Raw genomic sequence first — 21,455 nt, 5'->3', positions numbered from 1 at the left:
CAGCAGTGAGAGGCCCGCGTACCACAAAAAAAAAAAAAAAAAAAAAAGGCTATACATAAAATGTTAAATTTTCATTAAATATAAATGTATATAAACCTTACAGAAAGCACCCAGGGGATGCAGATGTACCTGTTGTCAGGGGGGAGAGAGGTCCCTGGAGCTAAATTTCTTGCTTGACAAAGCCCTCATCATGTAGACTCTAAGGGACTTGCCTATCTCCATCTTCCTAATGATTTAAGAAAAATCCTTATAACTGCCCTGATAGTTCTTGAAAGTTCTTGCAAGATTAGGACTATATATCAGTATCAAAACCTTTGACTTAATCTCCCTGCCAGCAGGCAGGAAATGCACTTTCCAGAGAGCCGTTCTCCAGATGATCCCCTCTCAAGGCTGTCTATCCCAGGAGAAACTCTGCTTTCAGATGGACTCTCAAGTGCAAGGGCCGGAAGGCCTGGCTCCGGGCTAACCTTGATCGAAGCCACACCAGAAGCTGTGAGGCTGCTGTTCCCAAATAACCAGACAGGAAAATAAGTGACAAAGCATACTTTCACCCAGGACAGTACAATACAAGTGTTGAGATAAAAATTCTGTAAAGTCAAAATGAACACATTGTGGAAAGGGTTAGAAAATGTGAAAGCATACTCGGGATTATGGTGGCCTACGACAAGTTACTGCTTGTGCTTAGACCCCATTTGAAAAAAAAAGAAAGGTTAAACAAGGTATGTCCTAAACTCCCTTCTGGTGACAAATTAGCAGGTTTACAGAGAAGATAACAAGGGTGTGGAATAGCCTCTGCCGCTGGTAGCCATTTGAAAGCTTATTTGAGGACACTGCTGGTGGATGGAATTTCTCCTGCCCTTTCTATGGGGTCAGTACTGTAAGCCTGAGTGACAGTAGGGAAGAGAAGCACTGGCTTGTTTCTGAATCCAAACAGCAAGCCAGGAGAGTTCTTCTTTATCCCAATTTCTAATGAAAAAGTTGAGTGTACGTGTGTGTGTTCTTATATTTTTATTTATTTATTTTTTTCGGTACGCGGGCCTCTCACTGTTGTGGCCTCTCCCGTTGCGGAGCACAGGCTCCGGACGCGCAGGCTCAGCAGCCATGGCTCACAGGCCCAGCCGCTTCGTGGCATGTGGTATCTTCCCGGACCGGGGCACGAACCCGTGTGCCCTGCATCGGCAGGCGGACTCTCAACCACTGCGCCACCAGGGAAGCCCTGTGCGTGTGTTTGTAAAACCCTCTTTTGAAATCATTTGTTTCGTTTCCAAATGGGTTTTTAAATCTGATTAGAGTTCAAATGCACAGCTGAGAGGGCAACTGAGTTTAGAGAAGGCTGTGAGTCTTCTGGATGACCACAGTCTTAGAGGATGACTAGATTTCTGACTAACTGGCTCTGTGGCTAAGCCTGGTTCAGATCCCACCTCCATTATTGCCTTAACTGTGTGGTTTTGAGCAATTCACTTATCTTCATCTGTAAAATGGGGGTAATAACAGAACCTACCTCAGTGATGGTTATAAAATTAAATGAGCTTAATCCATTTAAAGCATTTACCCCAAATGTCTAGAGCATAGGAAGTGCTCAGTACGTATTAGGCATTAACGTTATCAACAATTTGAAGAGACTGAAAAGGAATTACAGAAAAACTTTTAAATGCTAAATTTATTAAATCTCTATAAAGATGACAGAGTTTTCTCCCTTATTATTTATGATATATCTAAGGAATAGTGTGTTTATATAATTCCTTAGAATTATACATCTAATACAATCAGATTATCTCACACGTATCATTTTACATGATCCTTGCAATGGTCACACAAGGGTAAAGGGATTATTCTCATTCCCTAATTAGCAAACCAAAGACCAGATGCCTCGCATCCCAACTCAAACTTCTACCCCAATCTACGCTCACTCTCCTTTGGTGCCTCCAGCCATATCTGTTGTCATCTGAGATATGGGATTTGAAAAATGAGGAGTAAATTCACCTGTTTACAGTATGCCCTGCATCCTGCAAGTTGCACACTCTCTAAGGCCAAAGTTAGTCATACTCATGCAAAGCACACACCTTTTTCTCCCGTGATTTTTCTGTCAGCGCTTATGCAGGTAACACTTCCCGTTAGAATCAGTGACTTGTTCTTCAACAAGGCTCATGGCTGAATCAAGGCCAGAATTTATTATTTTATCTTAAACAGCATGAGCTTTGTTGCTAATCTACTTACTAAAGTAGTTTAAAAAAAAATTCCTTTTACTCCATATACAAAAAAGCATGTACACGAAGGTGTGGAACCTTCGAGGATGTTTTCTTCAATAGATTTGTTATGAAAATCATTCACCTTGTAGAGGACTTTATAAATCTTTTTTTTTTTTTTTTTTTTGCAGTACGCGGGTCTCTCACTGTTGTGGCCTCTCCCGTTGCGGAGCACAGGCTCCGGACGCGCAGGCCCAGCAGCCATGGCTCACGGGCCCAGCCGCTGCGTGGCACGTGGGATCTTCCCGGACCGGGGCACGAACCCGTGTCCCCTGCATCGGTAGGCGGACTCTCAAACACTGTGCCACCAGGGAAGCCCTTATAAAGCATTTTTAACTTACCTTCCCACTTGGATGGCAGGGTCAGGTGGTTTCGCCATTTTATGGATAAGGAAAGTGAGGTTTGGAGAAGTTAGGATCTCATTACTCTAGTTAGAAAGAGTTCCTGGGACTTTAACCCAGGTCTCATAACTGAAACTGGGCTCCTTTCAGGTCATTGTCAAAAAGCCATCAAGTCACATATGGTATTTCTTCACTACATTGTTTTAGATATTTAAACTTGGCTCTTCCCAAAAACTCATCTTGAGTTTAATCAAATTGTCTGAGCACAGAATCGTATTAGTATTATAAAAGCAATGCTCTTTGTGACATCTCCAAGACTGAGTAAGGATTGCTTTGTGAAATCCGGAGGCTATTTTTCTTTACAAATATTTTACAAGACGAACTTGTACCTTTCTGAAAAAGCACATCTGTTGTAAATTACTCCCTTACAGAAAGAGAGAGGATCACCATCCTTTCTTCCCATCTGAGCTTAAAAGAGATTTGTTGACATATTCTAAGGCCGGCATAGACAAAACAGCACAGGAGAGAGGAGGCCGTCAGCAGGACCAGGACTTGGCTTTGCTTAAACTAATTCCACATGCCCTGTGAACCATTAGCTGTTTTTTATTTCCTGCTCTAAAGATCAGTAGTGAAAATAATCTGGGGTAGGGAAAAGCTGCACTTATTATTTTTTTTTCCCCCAACAAGATGCTGTGTTAGCAAATAGAACATACGAGCCACCTTCAGCAGACCAAGGTCTTTAATAATCCATTTTTCAAACACTGCTGGTATTTCCTTTCCAAACAGAGATGGACTGTGAGTGGAATGAATTTCATCATTTGTATGGTTACAATTGCCAAGTTTCTGGAAATAACCGCCATTTAAATATTGGATGACACTTTGTTTTTTTACATGAAGCCAACAACAGTTTTATTGCTATTTAATTTCTGTGATTTGCTTGTTTGCTGTAAGTTTTCAGTGTTCTGAGTGCATGACGTTTGAGAATAGCGAAACGTCTTAAGAACAAATCAGGGAAAAAGCGATGTCAAAGTTGTGTTAATGGGGCTTCCCTGGTGGCGCAACGGTTAAAAATCCGCCTGCCAATGCAGGGGAAATGGGTTCGAGCCCTGGTCCGGGAAGATCCCACAGGCCGCGGAGCAACTAAGCCCATGTGCCACAACTACTGAGCCTGTGCTCTAGAGCCCACGAGCCACAACCACTGAGCCTGTGAGCCACAACTGCTGAAGTCCACGGGCCTAGAGGCCACGCTCTGCAACAAGAGAAGCCACCACAATGAGAAGCCCGCGCACCACAACGAAGAGTAGCCCCCGCACACCACAACTAGAGAAAGCCCACACCCAGCAACAAAGACACAACATAGCCAAAAATAAATAAATAAAATAAAATTAAAAAAAAAAAAATTTGTGTTAATGGCCTGACTTGAATCCACCAAACAAGGGAGATTAGCGTTAGGAAAAAACAATTTGTTCTACCATTTGGGGCTTTTCTCCCTCAGTTTCCCCATACACTGAATAATCTAATATCATCTACCATTTTCAGACCTGGGCATAATGTAGCAAATCAAGGACAAGATTGAGAACTCAATTGTCCCCTTTAAGAGGATAATTGGTCTCTTCAATGAAATTCAACAAAACAGAGGTGATGTCAGTACAAATAAAGGGCCTGGTGAATTTGGAGGGAACTAGACCATCTTTCTCTATTGATGCTATATGTAGCACATACCTGAAAACCAACCCTGTGCTCTATGGGATGCTGCTGATATATGGGGTGGGCCTATCTCCTAAACCTCTTCCTTACTGCAGACTAAATCACAAAAACAGGCTCATCCTGAAGCCAACCTGGAAGAAAAGAGCAAAGGCCCACTTTACTGCGCTGATGGCAACATGTTGTTTACTTAGTTGTGTGGATCATGGTCTTTCAGTTTATTTGCGGAGGGGGAGAAGGAAGTGGGAAAGGGCAAGAAGAACAAGAGAATCATTTTGCAAAAGTATCTCAAATTCTTACACTAGAGAGGGCCATTTACTTAATAGGATAAAATAAGTCCTCTACAAATGGTAGTTTATGTATCTGTATTTAAATGTTCTGTATTTAAAATAAAAGTAGGATGGACATGGACCCAGGCTACGTTGTACTTATCCTAATCAGGCAGATGGCTGTTGTGGGCTTGAATCCTCTTGTGCATTTTACAGCTGTGTGACCTTATATAAGTTATTTAACTTCTCAGGTACTCAGTTTCTCCATCAGTAAGATGGAGATAATGTCTACCTGAGTGTTGATATGGGAACAGAAAGAAATCATGTACATAAAGCAACTGGCACATTAGTAGATATTAAATAATGATTAGTTTCCTTCTCCCCACTAATTGTCTTTCTTCCCAAGGGGTAACACTTTCTATTTTTGCCTAGTTTCTCCCTCTCTATTTTCCTTCCTTCCTTTCTCTCTTTTCCTTCCTTCCTCCCTCCCTCCCTCCCTCCTTCTCTCTGTCTCTCTTTCTTTCTTTCTTTTTGAAATTTGCATTTAGAAGCCTGACGGTCACTAGCTTCACTCACATTACCTCCCCATCTGAGCAGTATTGTTTAGCCAAATCTCAGTCCATCTCCTTTATTCCTTTATTCAATAAAGACTTACTGAATTGCAGCTATGTATAAGACACTATTCAAAGCTCTGGGCATACAGTGATAAACAAGACAGCACCAAACAAACGTATAAGTAAATGAAGAAGGAAAAGAGCAGAAAGTGAAAAATGCAATGAAGAGACTTGAACTGGGTGCATGGGCTGGACAGTGACCCAGAGGTCAGGGAGGGCTGCTCTGAGGACGAACTTCACAGTTGAGACCTGTTTTGGTTAGGAAAATAGAAACTACTTTAGGTATTTCAAACAACCAGAATTTCACACAGAGAAGTGGTTACCCTGCTGATGGAAGAAGTGAGGATAACAGTGTGATAGACATTGGCAATGCAGGAAGCCTACCCGAGGGAGGGGATGTTACTGGGGCACAGATGTTAGACCATGTGGACGAATCATGACAAGAACTGGAGTCATGGCTGGCGCTGCTTGGCAGTACTTGGGATTGTGGAGGAGAGGCTGTCTCTGGAAAATGCCTCCAGAAGTGGTGGGGGAAGAGGAAAGACACAGAGAGAGAGAAGGAAATTCTCCTGTTTTTTTTCCTTCTTCCCTCCTTCCAGCATCTCCCATTGGCCAAGTCCCCCAAAAGCTATTGTCAAGGGAGCTGGAAAATGTGGTGTGAGGGAGAAGGGTGGGTGGGGACCAACGTGGAAGGAAAGAGGTAATAACCAGAACAAGGAGGGGACTAGCCAGGAAAAGATCAGGGGAACCAGTACAGGCAATACAAATGCACTAAGGGAGAGACAAACTGAACTTGTCTTAGGAAACAAAGGATGCGCAGACGTGGTAGCCAGGTGAAGCGGTGAGAGGAATGGGAAGATAGCAGAGAAACAGGTGATGCTACAGAAGGCCTTGTAAACCAAAGTAAGCCATGGAGATTTTATTCTAGGCGTGATGGGAAGCCATCAGAGTGTTTCAACCAGGGAAATAACATGAGCTAATTTACATTTTTAAAAGACCATTTAGGCATAACGTAGAGGAAAAACAAGATAGGATGTTATAGTTGTGGTCCACAAGGGAATATGCCTACTTGCTCTAAGCCAAGGTAGGCCTATTCAGGATGTTTCAGAAGTAAGGTCGCTGTAGACACGTTACTGGATTGGATCTGCGAGGTGAGAAAAAGAGAAATCAAAGAACTGCCTACATTCTTGGTTGAGGGACTGGGTAAATGAGGCTGGTTTTATTGAGCTAGAGAAGAGGAGAAGAAGAGCATACTTAGGAGAAAAGGAGATGAAAAGCTGCGCTTGGGCCATGAAAAAGCATGCCTGTTGGCTATTCAGGAGGTGATATCAATAGGTGGATGGATATATGAGTCAGGGCCAGAGACACAGATTTGAAAGTCCTTGGCATTTAGAAGGCCCAGAGAGTCATGGGAACAGGAGGAGTCACCCAGGGACAGGAACAGGACAGAGCCCCAAGGCACAACAAAGCTTAGCTGTTGGGCAGATCAGGAGGGGCCAGCAAAGGAGACTGAAAAAGTCTGAAGTAGAAGAAAAATTAGGAAGTCACATCTCAGAAGTCAAAAGGAAGTGTTTCAAGGAGGGAGGGGTAATGTCTCTGAAACTCCGCTGCAGCAAGGTCAAGTAGTGCCTGCCAATAGATTCGGCAAATGGAGTTTATTGACAAAAGCAATTTTGGTTCAGTGGTGGGGACAGAAGCTTAGGATAGACTGAGCAGCAAATGTGAGTGAAAAGCAGACACATTGTAAACACCTGTCTCAGAAAGTGGAGAGTATATATGTATGGTGTCAAAGAGGGGATTTTTTTTTTTTTTTGGAAGATGAGAAATGCAGCCTTACTCAAATTCTGATCTGCATTTTAACGATATCCCCGGGTGATTCCTACACACGTTAAAGTTTGAGAAGTGCTCTGCTACTGTGTGTCACCTGCTCTTGGAATGATCTAGTATAGAGGAGAAAGGGATGCTGCAGGAAAGGGGCACTAACTGCAGGGGCGACGCGTGTGGGAAAGGGATGGGACACAGCCCAGTGGAGGGAGAGGCAGGGATACCTCCTCCCTGTGACGGGAGGAAAGGGAAGGTAAGAGTGTGGTGCACGTGAAGTAGGTCTGAGATTTGGCGGAAGAAAGACGTGAACATGTGGGGGGTTCCTAACTGCTTCTGCTTTCTCAGTGACGCAGGCGGCAAAATCATTCACTGAGAGCGAGCTGGGGCAGCGGCTGGTAGAAGCTGGTGTAGAGGTAGCGGGCATGCAACTGTCTTTTCACTGGGAAATACACTGTCTTTCTCAGGTCTGTTCACAGGCCTTGTCAGGTGATGTATATGAGCTCTGCACTGTCCTCCTTGCTATTGATTTTGCATTTCAGTCTCTTTCACTGCCTTAATAAAATTAAGAATTTTATCAATCTTGCCTAGCCAGTCTTTTTTTAAACCCCCTTTTATGAAGTTTAAAATGATGCCACATACCGTACTGTTAAAATGTCTCAACCCGAATTTTGTTTAATAGCCACCATTTGCTCCTCTAAAGAGAAAAACAGACCCTTCTTTTGCATCAAGACTCCCCAGCAGAACTGGTGATCTGGCCTGCACTTGAGACAAAACCTGGTGCCAAAGAACAAGAAGATATGGCTATGGCTTTGGCTCTATGGCTCTATGGCTCTTTCTTTCTCACCAATTCCTGCTTCTTCCTGGCTCTTTTGATCTCTAAGGGCACTAAAGACAGTTCTTGGCTAAGTAACTGAATAAACAATCTAGAATTTGGCCAGGTCGCAGGTAGTTTAGGTTTGTTTCATTATGCTGGCACGATGGCAGAAATCAGTCTCTAAGGTATGTCAACAGCCCCATCAGATTCATATTGTCTGTCAGGGAGTTATGTGCTGATCCCAAGAAGTAGAAAAGGATCTTTGTTGACCTCCAGGTGCATTTGCATCCACTGGTCACAGTAAAGAAGAAAAACAAAAAGGTTACTACTGTCCCACCACAAGCTGTTCTAGTTTTAGTAAAGTGTGTTATACTCGGTCTGGCTCTTGAAATAAACATCCCTCAAGTCTATATTCTGACTGGACCTTCTACCCCCAGTCCTGTTTGTGCCGGAGATACCAGCATCAAATAAGAACGAGGAATTGTTTTCCGTGGAAGCTGAAAGAATTGGTGACACAGAAGGCCCTGCACACAGGTGGTGACCCAGAGGCAAGTTTCAAAGCCATACCAGGTAGAAGGAGGATCTCACTGGGCATCTCACAAAGGTCCCCCTACTTGCTGTCTGTAAGTTACATGCCTCTCATCCTGTGAACCCCATTCTTCCCTGCTAACCCCCCTATTCCCATGTGTTTCAGAAGGGAATTCGAAATAGATATTTATTACCATTTGAAACCTCTACAGTAAAATCATAAACACTTTGAGTTCTGAATCACAGTTAATGTTAGCAACTCGAGCCAAACACACACACACACACACACAAATTGCATGAGAATCTGACCAACATAAAATCAAGTACCTGTTTTGAAAACATATGAAGAAAACCTCCAATAGCAAGGAGTTGGGAAATAGTGCTGCCTCAAGAGGATGTGATTTACTTCTAGTACTTTTCTTTGAGTACACTTTCCAGGAGGACAAAGAAAACTATTTTAGGTATACTTCCTCTCAGAGATTAATAAATCACTACACACTTAGAGGGATTTAAGGTCATTTTGAGTCTAATATGGTAAATTAACCCTGAATTTGTAAAGCATTTTGCCTTCTCTCAGTATATAGTAAGTTCTCAAAAACGTTACTTATTACCATTTAAATATTATCACTATTATTTTTGTTACTATCATTGAGGGTTGGAAGATAGATTACAATAAATGTCGACTTTCCCTACCCAATTTTTGGTGTTTCTATGATATCAGGTATATGCAAATGTTCAAATGCCTCTGTTTATGAAAGCGCCCTGATTGTAAGCATAAAAGTTACAACAATCTGCTCTTCCTCAAACACCCTGTGCAGAGTTGATAGAAATTATTTTTAACCTTCTGGTTTGTGTGGCTTTTTGGCACATCTACCAGTATTATGAATTAGATATTTTATCTGAGCCAAACTGCTGCTACGCATAAACACAAATAGAATTATCATCCTCCAGGCAGATAGTTAGCTGGGGGAAACAAAGACCACATTATAAATTGACATTTAAAAAAAAAGAATTTTTATTATTCACTTTATTAGTACAAATGCCAAAGTTTTCCTTCTAATTTCTGCATTCTTGTTTTTCTATTTCTGAGGATCATTTAAATACTTTTCTCTAGGATATGGTCATTTACTTATTTCCTCTAGCTTAGCAGAGATAATGGGCAATATCAACTGAAAATGTAAAACATTGATGCCAGGTATCAACGTAAGGTCATTTTGTGGAAGAGACACCTAGTGGCACACATTCTGTGAGTTTCATCAGTACGGGGGAGAAGTTAGTCCTCAGTGACTGCATTTAAGAAACATGGTTTAAGAAATATTTGTTTTAGTATTGCTGATTGCTATGAATTTTATTTTGGCCAGGATAAAATACTCATCTATCTAAATGGTTTGTATATTTCACCTTAGTACCCTATTAGCTTCATTGAGAAATTAACATTTTAGTCATTTAGTCATATCATTCATATATAAAAAATGTTTTTATAAGTTAAAGTCTTATACCTTCAAAATTTAAAGCTTAATTTTGCACAATTACTTATAGAGTAATTTTATCTATTCCAAATATGATCATTCTCATCTACTTTATTATTTAAACAAGCTCATTGCGTTTAGAGTGTTAAAAGTTAATTGGAACACACATTAGAAAAGTATTTTGTGAAATTAGTATTTAAAAGAATTTTTTTAATGCAATTGAAGTCAGAGAACAAGGAGGAGCAGATAATTTTTCATTAAAAGTCCTGCTTTATCTTATTTGCAGGAATTATATGAGTGATGAGAAATTTCTCAGGGCCAGAAGGTGGACATCAAAAGGTTTGTGGCTTTAGGCAAACATCCAAAACCCACACTAATGTAATAAGTTGTGCAGTGTCCTCAGGCACAGCAATACAATCGATAGAGGATTTCCATCTTCTTCCCTTGGAACAAAATTCTAGAGGTCACAGAGAAGGTCAGTGTATACCTTGTATCAACACATCGTAGGTGCTAATCATTGTGGTTTTTGGATGGTCACAGCTCCTCAGGCAGCACTCCCTGCCCATATTAATAAAATGGGATGATCTATATCTTAAGGGATCATTAGTAGGATTAAGTAAAATGTTTGTCTAAAAAATTAGTCCTTTCTCTATTTCTAAATCAACTTTTAGTTCTTCATTCACACCCAGGACACAGTGATGGGTGTGGGAGAAGCAGAAGGGGGAGGGAGGCATCCTGAGTGTCTTCTATATGCCAGGTCCTGGGCTAAACTCTTCACTTGCATTAGGAATATACTCTACGAACAACCCTGCAAAGATCATACTATTAGCCTCATTTTGCAGATGGAGAAATATAATCTTAGAAAGATCACAGAATATGTAAGTTGCTGCACGGGGACCAGAACCTAGATCTGTCTGTAGTCAAAAACAAGGAAAAAACAAGAATCAGGTCTAATGTTACAGAAAAGATCTCAATGTAACTATAACTCCATTCAATCAAATAACCTTAATCCTCGTTCTGTGATCCCTCCTAAGTGCAGAGTGGTACTGTAATTAGCATTCAAATTATCCCCTCATGTACCTCCAATACTCACTAAATGTACCAGCTGCCACTTACACACCACCACCATCCTTTCCAGAATTTCTGTAAGCACTGCTGATCAAATGTAAACACTCACTAGTACTCATTAAAATAGCTATTCATTCTTCTATAGATAAGCATGGCATGAAAAACACGAATTTTTTTTAGGATGCAGTCTTACAACACTTAGTGTCCCTCTTTTCAATCACAGAAAGAGTACATGCTTATTGTGTAAAATTTGGAAAATAAAAACAAGCACAGAAGAAAGTAAACACCTATGGTAACCATTAACATTTTAGAAAATATTCTTCCAGTCTCTTTTCTGTTTATTAATCTTTCTTGATTATTAATCAAGTGTGTATTATGTGTCAGATGCTAAGGATTCAATGAACAAGACAGTCTTGAGCCGAATCCCTGATATTTAACATACAAATTTGTTGCATTTTACAAAGGAGATGTGTAGTATGTGCACTTATGCACATATTTCATGGCTTTAATGGCTAAATGCTGAACATTTCATTGATTTCCCTATTTTATCATTAAAAATAATCATACAACGAACATCTTTGGGCATAAATCTTTGGTACCTCTTTTTTTTTTTTTTTTTTTTTTTTTTTGCGGTACACGGGCCTCTCACTGTTGCGGCCTCTCCCGTTGCGGAGCACAGGCTCCGGACGTGCAGGCTCAGCGGCCATGGCTCGCGGGCCCAGCCGCTCCGCGGCATGTGGGATCTTCCCGGACCGGGGCACGAACCCGTGTCCCCTGCATCGGCAGGCGGACTCTCAACCACTGCGCCACCAGGGAAGCCCTGATACGTCTTTTATGATACCCTCAAGCTAAAGTCCTAGAACCTGAAATGCAGGATTGAAGGATGTACATGTATCTATATGCTTTTTAAACTAAAAAATAAGTTTTTTTAAAAAAAATAGATAATATATGTTCAGATGTATGGAAAAGCCTTCCTTTTGCTCCCTGGCTCCCGGCCAATTTGCTTCCCTTTCTGAAAGGAACTAATGTCATCAATTTCTTACATATTCTCCCAGAGATTATTCTATGCATAGTCAAGCAAATATATGTAGTCATGAGTGTATGTGTGTGTTTGTGTCTATTCTTTCCTTTCTTCTTTTCTTAAGGCACAAATAGTGCCATATTATAAACATTGCCATGCCCTTCTTTCTTACTTAACTATGGATTATACCTATATCTATCTATATAGATATGATTGTTTCATATCAGTGCTAAAAAACTTCCTCATTCTTACAACTGCATAATAGTCCATTGTACTGACGACTATAATTTTTTTAAATCAGCTTTCCCTTAGTGGATATTTAGGTTCTTTACCAACATTTTGCTACTACAAAAAAGTAGGAGCAAAGAATACCTTGTGTATATGATAATTTCACACATGTGTAAGTACATCTGTAGGATAAACTTCTGGAAGTGGAATTGTTTTGGCCAGAGGATTTGCGTTTTTGTAATGTTGATGCCCACTGCCAAATCGCCTTCCAAAAGAGATTGTACCCTTCCCACTCTCACCGGGAAGACCCGGAGGTGCCTGATTCCTTGCCAGGCTGTATCAGAGACGTGCCTCTTCTCTCCCTTGTGTTTTCAAGAATATTTGGAGACCCAGACTAGTTGCTGTGGCAGCTCCATAGTGTCAGTTTTTACACTTTTAATCAAGTATTTGTTTACATTATGTTTTGTATTAAGTATGAAGTAATACTTAAACTTATGTTTGTATTTGTAGTAAGTAATAATAATTGTGATTTATAGGACTATTGAGTATGTAATATATATTAGACAAGAGGATGGTTTTCCTCTGGCTATAGAAATGGTCAGACCAGTAGAGGATCTTACAATATAGAAGGGTCGTGAATAATTTCCGAACTACTATTAGATTAAGTAGATTTTTTCTTGTTTAATGGTAATTTCCTCCAAAATGGCTATTCTGAAAGAGATTTTAATATTCTTTATACATTATATCCAAGGTATCTAACCCCATAAATATGTTTAGATGAATGTTTCTCTTTTACTGCTTTGGATGGGTTTTTAAGCAGAAAAATTCAACATAGTAGTAGAGATAGGCAGTATAGCATCAGGTGAAGTACCAGGCTATGCACCCAAACAGTCCCAGGTTTGGACCATAGTTTGGTAACTATTTGTCCTTGTGTACCCTAACTTATCCCATCTAGGCTTCAACTTCTTTACCTATACAATATTATTGACAATACTTGATTACTGGAAATATTAAATGGCAAATACTAATTACTCCATAAAATAGCTACCACTATTGCTATGGAAGCACTGTCCCAAATCCAAATATTCTATCCTATTGTAAGATGTGTTCCCATGTTCATATAGATGAATATAAGCAATATAAATATAGGCTGACCCTGAGAATTTAGCATAATCCAAATCATAATCTTGCTGAGTTAATCTAGAAAGATTAAAACCAGAGTGCCAGGCCTCTTACACACACACACATATATGTGCATGCAAATATTTTAAATGAAAGATTCCAAGAAACAAAGAATACATGAAAATTTTGCATGAACTTCTTCTGAGTCATTCTCAGAAGGTAAAAATATACTATACAGTTGTACCTGATTTACTGAGATCAGGTGTAAAGGACACTACATTATTTTTTTGACTAGCAGAAAAAGTGCATTAACTCACTGAGGATCTACTCTGTCTGGCACCGTACCAGGCACTGGAGTAGAATGCTAAGCCCAGCAGACACAGGCCTTGACTTCCTGATGCTTACAGTCAGGTAAGACACCATGAGGGAGACAGTGCAAGTAAGATACACTTTCAGTGAGCTTCCTGGTGCTAGCAGAAGCACTGCCAGATAAGAGTATTATCTAACACACTACTGCAAACAGCTAAGTAGAAGAAATAGGCTCTCACCCAGAACAGTCAGTTCCGATATTAGAATGTAGCACGTCCTCCAAATCTCTAAGCACCCAAACAGTTTGATGTCATTTATTACCAAAGATACTTGTCACTACTTGAATACTAAATAAGGAAGTTTCCTGAGTGGGTACTGAATAGGAAAAATTAAAATAAAATAGAGAATCCTATAGGAGTTTTATTCAGATAGCTCTAATTTTGTACATAGGTTCTCATGTGTTTGAAATAACTACCACTGAGTAATATTTCAGTTTCCTATATCTATTAATAACTATTTCCATAAGTTATTAAGTGATATTTCACTAATTGAAAATTAAAATATTAAATGTGATTTAATAAGAACTGGAATTTTCAAAATGAGTTAAATCCCTTTCACCAGAAGAGAAGCAAACGGCTAAAGCCACGAATAATACACGTTCACCACCTAGCGGCACTTTTAGCAAACAGCAGGTACGTTACACTTAAAACAGTATATTCTGCTAATTTAACTCATGGGTAACATCAGAAGCTTTATAGATGACTCCTATTTTCCAGATAATTTCTCTTGTTTTAGCCCCTAGCAATTCAGCAGAATCACCTCTCTTTCTGTTCCTCCTCAAGTCCCACTGCGCTGTCTAGACTAAACCACACCTCTCCTGGCACTGGGGTACTAGCCTCCTGACTGGATTGTCCAGTTCCTCTCCAACACTGCCATTTGTATCATTCCTCCATGTAAGAAATATGAAAAAAATTTTTTTGCAACACATACAGTAGAAGCACCTGGAGCTGTTACAAAGCGCCTGTTTCTGAATTTGCTCAGCAAGCTGAATTCTATAGAAGCGAGAGGTTCAACTGTGACCACTCTGAACATGCATCACGCTGCCTAGCCTGTCCCCGTGTTGAACTCCTCACCTCCCCTCCACCTGGGGAATTGCTACCCGCTCCTCAAGACGCAGCTCAAAGCCCACTGCCTGCCAGAAGACTTCCTTGACAACTGCAGTCCATTCATCTCTCCCAGTGATGAATTTTAAGAATGATGATGGTCTGTAGCCCAAGATTCACCCTGGATTTATTTTTTTCTGCCCTCTCATTAGTGTCCAGTCTGTCTGTGGACTAACAGACCGCTTCTGAGGGAAACACCTTGTAGGCAGCAATCGTTCGCGTGTGTTTGAAAATATTCCCTCTCCACTGGACCCAGTTCAAAGAAGAATTGAGGCTCAATAAATACTGGAGGGTTGTGTCCACCCATCCTTAATAGTATTTCATTATTCTGATCTTTAAGCCTGCAGGTGACTCCCAGGTGTGGCTTCTGACCACCCTGTCACTTTTCTCTAGTTAAACACATACGATCTTTTCAACAGCAGCAGGAGCTTCATGTCAATATATCTGCATATTCATGTAGGAAGAGAACTGGCATGATGTTTCCTAGTAATTTAGGCCAAGAGAACAGTTCTTCTTGGATTACCTGGGCATTTAAGGTGAAAGTTAGGGTTAATATTGGCAAGGATCTGTCTCATCTATTCATTTCACTTTGTATTTGCAGGTCAGTTGTAAGTGATTTATGAAAACCTTTCAAAGGTCACTATCCATCCTTAAAATACATCAATCTTCAGCAGCAACCTTCCGCTTTGAGGAAAGAAACTTACTGTTTCACAAACATGTTAGACAAGAATGTGGTGGATCACACAGGGCATAGGATTCGTGAAATCAACATTTATTCCCGTGACATCACCTGAGGCAGCCAGCATGCTTCTGGTTCTGATTAAAACTACTGCAACAACACCTGATGGATCTACAGGAACACTTTGTTCTTAAATTAATTTAACTATATCCTGGAATAACAAAAGGTATGGAACTTTGCCACATGTGCCCTCAAGGGCATGGCATTCTAATAGGAAGATGTGTTGGTCTTAATAAAATGGATAACCCAGGGAATGCACGCCCAGCCCACTCAAACCTCCGTTTTAACCCTGTAGTTATAAGCATACACCAAGACCTTAATGTTTAATTTGGAATAAGGTTTAACACAGTTTTAAATACATTTTTATAAGGCTCAAATCTCTTCATTACATGGATTGCTACAGCAATTACTTGCCAGACACAATATTTTCTTGAATCATACACATATTGAATATATATATATATATACATTACAAAAATAAAATTCATGTTGACTTATCATTCCTAAAATAACTTTCTCTACTCATATCCATTTATCTCTAGACAAACACTCATTGCAAATACGATTTGCCAAGGATTTGAATTTGTGTATCTACAGCCTGCATATTCTGACAATAAAAAAGTAGGAAAATCGACTTACATGCCTTCAGTTATCTTTCTGAATTTGATTTTTTAGATATAAATAACCAAACCCTCTCAGCGTAAGCCTGACACTGATAATGAATATGTTTCAGACGGCAACAGGGAAACATACTACTGCTGCAATTAGATGCAAATGTTTTGAGTGCATGCAGTCTTAAAGTCGAGTTTAAGCCACTGAATGAGAAAATTCAGAAGTCAAGTGATTCAAAGGAAATAAACTGGCTGAGTCAGGTTTTCCCAGTGAACATAGCTGCCCCTTGGGATTATATCTAGTGTGGTTTTAAGTGGTAGAAAATCTGTCTGTTGGATTTCATAATTTTAATACAAATGGAGACATTATTCCAGAAGCCTTAGCAATTCTTATGCAAAGTACAAAGGGCTTCATTCTGAGAGAGGCCTGAGCTCTCATGAGTCAGTCCATATTTCCTGAGTACCAATTGTATGCAGCGTTGTGAGTCAGGCATGTGAAGATACACTGGACTTTTGTACCCTTGAGAAGCTGAATAGTGCCTACATGAAAATGCTTTCAAATACCTGAAAATCCTAAATCCACTAATTCTGGGGGGGAGTGATTATCGGATAGGCGGGATTAATCAAAGAAGACTTCCTAGAGAAGGTGAGGACATAGGATACAGAAATACACAAGTTACTGTATGAGGATGAGACGATGTGATGGCTTAAGCCAAGAATCTACATCAAGGAGCACTGACTGAGGTTACAAGAAGCTGGTGGGAAGCTGCCCAGAGCCTCAATAACCAGGGGCTCTTGTTCAGCCATCCTGGTACCATCTCTTTCCTCCCTGAAGTGTGAAATATTCACTATTCATCTTCAGTCTACACGTAAAGTGACAGAACCCTGAGAAGCAAATTCACTAGAGTCTTATTTATAATTCTGTTGTCAAAACTTATAATTTCAGGTATTTCACAGAAAATACTCGGCTTCTGCATATACTCACACAAGTGACCCTTGTAAATGAAAATCTTAAATTAAAAAAAGAACTAATGATCCCTCACAATAGAAATACAAGCTAGAACCCTGGTTTATGCATTTCTAACTGTACTTTGCTTCCTAAACCAAAGTATGAAAGAAAACACTAACAGACACTCTGGTTTCAAACGTTCAAATATTTGTATCTGCTTTTAGTAAAAAAAAAAAAAAGTGACTTTACTTCTCTTCTTGTGCTAATAATCATGGTGTTAAATTCAAGATGGTGTCCGATATGAAAACAATGCTGATAAAAGGGAAATAATGCAAGCTTAGGACTCAGATCTGGACAGCTACTTTGAGAGGCTCTGCTGATGCCACTATGGGGATGGGCATGGGGATGGGGAAACTCTACAAAGCCTATGAGAGCAGAATGCTGAGATAGCAGAGGGGCAAATGCTTGCATGCCTTGAGTTAGAATTCCACTCTGTGATTTACTAGTTATGACTCTTCATGAGTTCCTTAACCTCTCTAAACCTCAGTTTCTTCACATGTAAAATCTGGGTTAATAGCAATACCCATTTCTTAGGGTTGCTGTAAGGATCGCATGTAATAATCTGGTTAAAATGCTTATCCCACTGCTTGGCCCACAGCAATATTCCATAAATGTTAGATGTTAGCACTTATTTTACTTCCAGAATTTTTTTTTTTTTTTTTTTTTTGCGGTACGCGGGCCTCTCACTGTGTGGCCTCTCCCATTGCGGAGCACAGGCTCCGGACGCACAGGCTCAGCGGCCATGGCTCACGGGCCCGGCCGCTCCGTGGCATGTGGGATCTTCCCAGACCGGGGCACGAACCTGTGTCCCCTGCATCGGCAGGCGGACTCTCAACCACTGCGCCACCAGGGAAGCCCCCAGAATTTTTAAAATGCATCACATAAGCTGCATAGTTTAAGACAAAATCTCGAGTGTTATTAAGGCAATAAAATACTAGAGTACAACTCCTGGAAAGTGGAAAACTAAGAAGAAATGACTATGTCACACTTTTACTATCGCCCAACAACAGAAAATACAAGAAAGGACAGGTCTTTTTTATTATTATTAATTTTAAGTCTTTCTACTGGTTTGTAATTTCTTGGGTTTGGTGATACTAAGAAAATGGGGTACCATGGCTGTCATTTGTTTTGGTCAATGCAGTCAGAGTTGAGCCCAGAACTGTGGCTACTGACAGATCAAACACGCCAGCCCTGCACAGGGTCTCCTGGCGGTCTCCAGAGGCAGAGAGATGCACAGGCTAATGAACCCAATTACTTACTGCCTCTTAAAACCACTTCAAAGGAAGAAAGAATAAGGAACTTCTGAAGCCTCTTGGTTTTGCCCAAAATGCAACCAACAAGATATCTATCCCCTTTGGTGTTGAATTTAATGTTAACTTCTTAACTGCAAGGAAATATCAAGAAAAATGCTATATTAAACTATCAATACCACTGATTAACCTTGAGGAAGTAGTGGCCGTGTCCCTTCATGTCAGACTAAAGAAACTTCAATATGGATCATCTTTGTATCTATTGTGCATATGCTTCAGGCAATAATTCGGTCACTGAAACCGTATTGAACACCTATTATCCACCAGGCTGTAGGCTGAGTGTGAGCTATACAAAGATGTATAATACTTAGTCCCTGCCCATAAGAGAATAGGCTAGTAAACAAGTCTTTAGAACCTCTCTGATCAATTCTATACCAGAAGCACAGAGAGGCAGGGAGATGGCTAACCAGTGGAAGCAGGGAAGACTTCATAGAGAAAGCAAAATGATTTTATCATCTACCATTGAGAGCAATCAGCAACAAACAGCTAATGAAAACATCAATGTAATCCAATGTTTTAAAAAAAAATCTGAGGGGTTATTCACTGCTTTGTCTCTTCTAATTTTTTTAACAAATAGGACTAAGAATTGACTATACTAAAATTAACCCCAAATCACCATTTGGAGAAATATTAAGTGTTGGGCTTATTAGCAAACCTGCAAACTTACTTTTATATTCAATTCAATAACAAGATAATTGAGGGCCTATAATATGCCAAGCACTGATTTCATACTAGGAAGAGAGAAAACACAGCAGAGAAGGCAGAAATAAAGTAGAAAGCTTGCAGCCTCGGGAAGGTGAAATGAGATAAGGCAGAATTTGAAAAATGCTTTATGACAGGTGCCAACAAGTTGCTCTCAGGGACACTAACTCAAATGCTTCACAGACCTGGCAGGGTGAGAGTACAGGCCCCATGGAGAGGGGCACCCATGACCCAGCTCCCCTGGATCATGGCCAGGTGGGAACGCAGACCTGCTGTTGCCAGAACTTCCTATTTTTCAAGAAAAGCTCAGATCCACGTTCTTTCTGTGAGATCTCTGGATTTTTGAAGATTGCTTTAAAATGCTGTCCACAACTGAATTCAACACCCTGGCTGCCAATTTGGAGCCTCTGTGCCTCGAAACCTCACCAGGAGCAATTATGGTGGATAAGGAGATAACACAGGGCAGGGGTTTCAGCGCTGGATTCAAATCCTACCCTGCCGGTGCTGTGCAAACTTGGTCAAATCCTAAAATGGCCCTGAGTTTTGGTTTCACTCTCTTTAAACTGGGGATAAGCAGATCAGTCTCAGAGGGTTTTTGTGAGAGGAAAAACGTGAGCTAGCATGTAGTAAGGTCCCCCCAAATGACAGGTTTATTGTTATCTTCAGAAACGCCTTCATGAAGGAAGAAAGATGAGAGCTGGTTCTTAAGGGATAGGTAGAATTTAGGATTTGGACTGGCAAAGATGGCCTGGAGGGCTTTCCAACCATCCTAGGGAGAGGGAGCAAATATTTGGATGTTGGAAGGAGGCAAAAATGTAACGTCACCTAGTTTGGCTGGAACAGAATACATGACGGAGGGTAGAGAGAATGAACTCCAGAATGTCAGACTGTGACCCAGGCTCTGGAGCTCCTTGAATGCCACCCTAGGGAGGGCTGGACTTTATGTCAGGGGAAATGAGGAGACAATAAGGTCTTCTAGCAAGGGATCCAAATCAGATCAGGGTTGTTCTATACGATGTGTCCACTCGACCCGAGTTTACTGAGGGCTTACTATGTGCCAGGCATTCTATTCAGTCCTGAGGATGCAGTGATGAATGAGGCAAACAAACAAGATCACGGCTCCATGGCACTTAAATGCTAGAGGCGATAGGAAGCAGATGGGGGTTAGACTGTGGGAGTCTGGGGACTAGTTGGTGGGCCATTGCTAGCTCCAACGAGAGGTAATGAGGGCCTGATTTAAGGCATTGCTAGGAGATGATGGAGGAGATGAGTCAAGAGATGGTAAGGAGAGAGAAGCAATGTAAGTGGTTGGTAGGACTCAGGGTTTTGAGCTGGCGTGGCAGGGCAGTTATGATGGCATCAGCAGAAACGAAGAAGGTGAGAGGAGATACCAGTTTGTTGACAAGAATTATGAGTTGACTCTATCCCAGTAAAGTTTTGATAAATAGCAGACTGGTCTGTTACTGGCTCCACTGCAGCATCTTGGTCAAGTGATCATTTCTGAAGCTGCTGGGTTTTCTTACCAAAAGGTACTTTTTAATTGGATTACATCCAGAGATTTGATACCAAGACTAAACCTATGTTCAGCTCATTTCCCAAAATACAGTATCAAAGGCAGAGGCTGAACACAAAGCATTTCCTGTCAGATAACCATTTGCTTTTAAGGTGGTGAAAAACAAGCAGAGAGTCCAGAGCATTCCTATGATAAACTCCCACCCACATCGAATAGAAATGCTCTCCAGCTGTGGCTCATTCTTGTGGGTTTCCTTCTGCAGCAGCCTGAGTACAGTAAGGTCCAAGAGGGAGTTCAGGGGCTTGGGCTTGACGACTCACTCAATGACCAGCCTTCTGTTTGGGAGCAATATACCCACAAGTGAACGAACCTTTTTCACAAATAGGTCTATGATTACATTCTAGATGAGGGTTCCGTAGCTACACCAGTGCTCAGAAAGATTCAAGGTGGAATAAAGGAGTTGTACTGGATTTCTTATTCTTTTCTTATAGAGTGACCATTTCTTCTGAAGAAATGGGGAGGAGGCATGAGTAGTATATATAAAAATAAATTGGATCCCCTTGGCCACATTTTCACTGTGTCTCGTTTTGTTTCTTTTTCTTTGGCCATACTGCACGGCATGTGGGATCTTAGTTCCCTGACCAGGGATGAATCCCACGCCTCCTGCATTGGAAGCACAGAGTCTTAACCACTGGACTACCAAGGAAATCCCTTTGCTTTGTTTCTTTTCAGGGGGTAGGAACAGAGGGCAATTAGAGTGATACGAAAGATAGAGGTGGAGAGAAAAGAGGCATTCTATTGTTCTCCAGCTTCAGCAAAATTATCAGGTATTCTTGCTGAGTGAAATTAAG

At 40.8% G+C, this 21,455-nt stretch overlaps 1 protein-coding gene across 5 annotated transcripts in view; it reads right to left on the bottom strand.

The window, feature by feature from the left end:
* MCTP1 (multiple C2 and transmembrane domain containing 1) overlaps nucleotides 1–21,455 on the bottom strand; it is a 361,361-nt gene that overhangs the window by 27,069 nt on the left and 312,837 nt on the right. The gene's annotated exons all lie outside the window — the stretch shown is intronic.

Source organism: Aethalodelphis obliquidens, unplaced genomic scaffold (assembly GCF_003676395.1).
Source record: "Aethalodelphis obliquidens isolate GAN/ISIS:26980383/991018 unplaced genomic scaffold, ASM367639v1 scaffold4, whole genome shotgun sequence".
Taxonomy (NCBI): Eukaryota; Metazoa; Chordata; class Mammalia; order Artiodactyla; family Delphinidae; genus Aethalodelphis; species Aethalodelphis obliquidens.
Note: the sequence above shows the minus strand (reverse complement) of the source record. Positions and strands in the feature narration are given on the sequence as shown.